The sequence below is a fragment of the Sinohyriopsis cumingii genome, chromosome 17 (genome assembly GCF_028554795.1).
Source record: "Sinohyriopsis cumingii isolate HCF-2022 chromosome 17, ASM2855479v2, whole genome shotgun sequence".
Lineage (NCBI taxonomy): Eukaryota > Metazoa > Mollusca > Bivalvia > Unionida > Unionidae > Sinohyriopsis > Sinohyriopsis cumingii.
Genome location: NC_142977.1, coordinates 94,164,099 through 94,170,098, shown reverse-complemented (window position 1 = coordinate 94,170,098; position 6,000 = coordinate 94,164,099).

The following is a 6,000-nucleotide window of genomic DNA, read 5'->3' as shown; positions in this document are numbered from 1 at the left end:
GACACATTGTGATTTGTACCCCTGTCTATATAGGTCAGGATATTGGGAAATTTCTACCGGGTACCTGTCAATCCTAACAATTGGTCACCCGATCAAAAATTGTATTACATGTGAATCTGAACTGCTTTTGTTGTACGTTTTGTTGCCGACCCCTAGAGTGGTATAGGCGTAATTTATTACTAATCATAATTTATTACTTATATAAGCATAATTTATTAGTAATATAAGTGTAATTTATTACTAATATAAGCATAATTTATTAGTAATATAAGCGTAATTTATTACTAATATAAGCGTAATTTATTACTATTATAAGCGTAATTTATTACTATTATATGCGTAATTTATTACTAATATAGCGTAATTTATTACTAATATAAGCATAATTTATTAGTAATATAAGTGGCAAAAAAGCGTAATATGAGCATAAAAATACCACTCTATATACTACATACCATAATTTCAGACAACTATGAAAAATGTATGCATTTATTTTATTTAACGTACATTTATTTTTGCTACTTTCCTGGATCTGCAGTTAAAAAAATTTGTCACAAACCTGCTAAATCTATGTGGATTAGTAGTTAATACAAGAGTATAGACATAAAAGAAATGGATAAACTTTTTATGCATGACACTCATTTTAACTAGTCTTCATGTCTACAGTAACTGTTACGAATAGTCGTAAAGTCCACAAATGATGACTGTTGTAGTATTATTGACCTGCCATGACTTGTCCCTTAATGATGGTCCAGTGCAACACATCTTTAAGAAACTTCCTCTCCTCTACCATTTTTCAGTCATACAACATCCAACAGTCACTTTGATACAGCTTGTTTGTTTCGATGTTTTTTTTATATCTGGTGCCATTTATTTTAAATTTAGATTGGTCCGCTAAGTATGTAGTATCAAAATAGAATAAATCTACGACAAGTAGTTTCACATTCAAGAATCCCATCTGATCTCTTGACACTGTTTCATGTAAAATGCAAATATACCATATTTACGCATGTGATCAATTTTTATTAGATTTTATTTAGAGTCATTACACAAAAGATTTCCCTTATATTTAAATATTTTAGTGAAAAATTTCATTCTGTATAGTTGTTGATTTCATTCATGGCACAAGACGTGCATGTTATGGTAACAAAGTTTTTTTGTGTTGCCTTCGCTGTAACAAAAAATATGTCATGGGTTTCCCCGCTAATAAAAAAGGTCCAGTAAACAAATGTGAATAGCGGCCTTGACTTGAACAGCTAATACTCGCTTCAGGGCCATAAATTTGAGGAAAAAATGGCATTAGTTAAACATTTATATTGTACTTTCTTTTAATTGAACTGTAGTAAGTATTTAAATTTTATTTTGTTGAATATTACTTATTCAGTTCTTACTGTCACTGTTGACGAAAGGTTTTGACCTAGTTAATGTCATCAGTATCTCAAAATGTGCATTTCAAGTCACGAGAAAAATGGCTCAAGAACAATGGGCAGGCACAAAGTTAGGACGGTCAAGCTTTAAATATCAGCGCCGATTCTTAAACAGGTCACGCGAGAATGAGAAGTGTCGCCCCTTGTATTGTTATATAGTACATTTATGACAAGTAAACTATAAGCAACCATATGAGCCCCTGTGATGAATAAATGCGAACACAACACAAGCCTCGAACTGTAATTGTTTTTCTGCATCTGGATCTGAACTTGGAATACTGTATTTTTAATGGGTACCCGGTTATTCATTTTATTACCCGTTAGCATCTTTGGCCGTCTATATCAGACACAGTTGCTGTACCCCTGTCTATATCAAACATTATTGCTTAAAATCTGCATGAAAATTATTCTCCTCTTAAAATATTCTTAATATTTAAACAAACTTCCTGTATCTCCAATCATGCAGAAACTGTCATATCAGTTTTCGCTTCAAATAAACTGCAGGGTTTCTTTAGTACATCATAGGGAGAGTTTCTGACTCTCAGAAAGTAGAGGATGTGTATTTGGGACTCTGAATTCTAAAAGTGACATTTAAAAAAAGCCTCAATGTCAAACCTGCATAGAGTTTTGACATTAATATAGATTATAACCTACTTCTGGTGGCAAGCTGTTTTTTCCACCAAGACACATTGACATTATCAAATCCCATGACTGTGCCCAATAGTATTCAAGAAGCTGACAGAATGGAAAACTTTCTGGCTTAAATCCTGACTTTGGATAGAATTAAACATTAATGGGAAGAAATTGTTAATCGAAGAATTCAGAGTTGCAGTGTATCTGTTTGGGAGCATCTTGAATTAAGTATAGAGAGCCCAGTCCACTAACCCTATTTAATTTTAATGAGACATTTTAATGAAAACTGCCTCCTTCCAAATAACAAAATTTCACTGTTGTGCCAGTCAAGTAATCTTCATCAGTTAATAACCAACCAAACAAATTATAAAGACCATGATATTTTGGTATCAAACCCTGACTTTGTTTACTCTGCTGCTGTTTTGGACCCATTTCATGCAGAAGGCATTCGTTACCAATATCCTGTACATGCTACTTTTAAACTACCATCTGAAAACTATGATGTTGTGAAAGAGAAATCTGGTTATATGGCCAAGGGAATTTTGCTCTTTTGAACTCAATACTCTTTTGCTTTGGATAGTGTAATTAACGAAAATAATGTCGATGTCATTGTTGAAATTTTTATAGATCTCCAGGACACAGTAAGAAAACGTGTACCACACTAGCGTCATTATTTCCAATAATGATCCACCTTGTGTGCATAATGAAATTAGGAAACTAATAAGGCAGAGAAAAAGATTGTATGACCATGCAAAACATAACCAAAATCCCAGGCATTGGTTTTTCCATAGGCAAACAAATGAATCTGGTTATTAATGAGCTTAGGGAGTCTAATTATTAAAACACTGATGGAAATAATCAGGTATTCACATGGAAACCCCAAAACTGGTGGAAACTAATCCGAGAAATGTAAGGAAGGTCAAAAGAGAAATCTTGCAAATATTTGATTATGAATGACAAGGTTATAAGTTAGAATGAAGAACAAGCACAAGTTTTCATGATTTCTTTTGTAAGCAGTCAAGTATACAAACTGAAAATTTGCCTCAAATTTGCAAATTAGCTCTAAGATTTAATGTATCCAGTACTTGATGAGATTACCAATAGGGGATGATATTTATACTGTCTTAATAGGTTTAAGTGTATTGAAAGCATGTGGCCCTGACTTGCTGCATTTGCAGTCATTTTAATATCCACAATGTCGCTTATTCAATATTTTATTGCAAACTTCAGTTTCCAGATTGCTGGAAACTAGCAAACATGGTGCCTGTGCATAGGAAAGGCTCTAAAACTCTTGTCAAACTATTGCCCTGTACTTTATTATGTACTTTAAAGTTTTGAGAAGTATGTATATAAATACAATATATACAATTACATTGTTCAACACGATATAATTTTGCATCAGTCGTGTATTATTCCTGCGGTGAAACTGAGAATGCAAAACACTTTTTTTCTCAAGACTTCCAAATATTCAAATCCTTTACACACTCCCCTACACTCTTAACAGCTGGAACATTATTTGGCGACCCTATGTTAACTATAAAAAAATAACAAATATATTTTTTAAGATGATCAAGAGATTTAATTAATTGCCTTAACTCACAACCTTTTGAATCACAATTAATTAGTTCTTATTCTTTGTTCTGTTTTGTACGTAAGTTTATGCATATTTTCTGTACAACCGTTTGTACTGGCATAAAGATCATTGATGTTGTATTTTGTTGTTACTGTTGGGGAGAAGATGCTAATAAGCTTACGCTTTCTACTGAATCCCCCAAATCACGTTTGTAATTGCCTTTGACAAAGTTTCTAAAATAAATATGGTTTAATCTAAATCTAGATCAAACTGACCAACTTTTCTGTGTGATTCGGTAGGAAGATGTATCCACAGACTAAGTTGCAGGACTCCCTAAGCGAATGTACACAAGAAAATGAGGTAAAACAAAAGCTTCAACCAAGTCTGAGAAGTGATAAATGTAGGTCACACTGACCTCGTAAATAGGTGTTCTACAGACAGATATAATCCACATACCAAGAAACACTGCTGTGTGGCCAACTGCACTTGAAAAAGTGGCCTCGTTACTAAGTGTAAGTGAAGTAATAAAAGTTAAAACAGGTTACAGGAAAATGAACTCTATATTTCATGTGTCTTGAATTAATTTACTTTATGAACTGACAGGTATATAGCAAAATTTTATTCAGATCCACTGTTGAGTTTAAAAGATTGATTTCAAACATTCATAACCTTAGATACGAAAAAATACCATGACAGAAATAGTTACTGCATCATTACGGACATGAAAAAAATAATCATGGAAAACAATGAAAGTAAATATTGATTTCCATACCAGTCCAAGTATAGTAAATTAATGAATATGAATTTGGATTATGGAGATACATTTGGAAACAGATTTTAATGCCAAGCCGTGTCCTGCGGCCCACAAAGTGATTGGCATCACAAGGTGTCATGAGAGATAACAAAGGTTGGATGAGAATTATAGTGCATTAAAAAACAATAACAAAATATCACATTAAACTCTTGTGTCAATGTAAAAAAATAGTCCAAGTTTTAATGAAACAATAATAATTTTTAATAGTAACTTGTGGTTGATGAAATTACACTTCCTAAAGGGACATAATTCTTAGTTACTAACTGTACTTATTTTTTCCCCTGATGTTCCAAGGTTTTGTGAAGCCCTTAAAAATAGCCATGATGTCGAAAAAGAAAAGAGCACTTGTGGACAGAAAAGGTTTTCCAGGATAAATGGGAGAGTTAATATTTTGTGGCAGAGGTTAAAGATAAATTCATGTTTGTCTTCAAACAATAGCTGTGCTGAAAGAGTATGATGTTTGTCATCATTACAGTGTGATGCACAGTGAAACGTATTATGTAATAAACTGGACAAATGAGGGAGAAAAAATGTATGAAACTGAAAACAGGATTAGCTAAGCAAAAACCATTATTTTCAAGCATTTACAAATGAAGTGGAGATGCTGTAAGGGTAAGTTTCCTAATAAGTGAAATGACTACTAAATCCTCACAGCTATTTACAGAAGGCCTTTTTTGTTAAAGAGCGTCTTCTTAAAGCAATTGAAATTTTATGTCCTGATAAAAAGAAGCTATTTTTGATGGTTGTTGTAGGGTTTAAAGCCATTTTTCAGCACATGGCAGCCAGTATTAATGGTGGAGGAAGAACCCAGGAAAACCCCAGAAAGAACCACCGACCCACGAGAAGCTACTGGCAAGCTTTCTCACATAGGCTGAATCCAAGACTCGATTCCATGCAGACGGGTGAGATGGCAGTGATCCGTAATGGAGAGCACTTTAGACCACTCTGGGCCCCTATTTTTGATGGAATAAGCTTGTCTGCTAATACTGTTGCAAGCAGAATTACTGAGCTAGCAAGTGATGTGAAACAACAATTGATTCAAAAGTCAAAACGCTTTGAAACATTTTCAGTAGCTCTTGATGTGAGCATAGATGTTTCTGATACCACATGTGCAGTGTTCATAAGAAGTGTGGATGTCAGTTTAAAACGTAAAGGAAGAGTTGCCTGACTTGGTACCACTGAAGGGCACCATAATGGTATGGGACCTATTTCAAGGACAAGAGAAAGCTGCACTACCATGGAACAAACTTGTATCCTTGGCTACCGACGGTGCACCAGCAATGTGCTCTGAAAACATTGGGGTTGTTGGGTTACTTAAGTCCAAACTTAATAGTCTGATACCACCAGGAAATAACTTGACCAGCATCCATTGTATTTTGCATCAAGAAGCACTGTGTGTTAAAAGTCTACAAATGAAAGTGATGGATATTGTTGTTAAAACCGTCATTTGTTCAAGAGTATTAAATCACAGAAAGTTAAAATCTTTCCAAGAAAACGGAAAGTGAATATAGGTAACTTCTATAATCACACTGAAGTTAGGTGGCTGAGTTGTG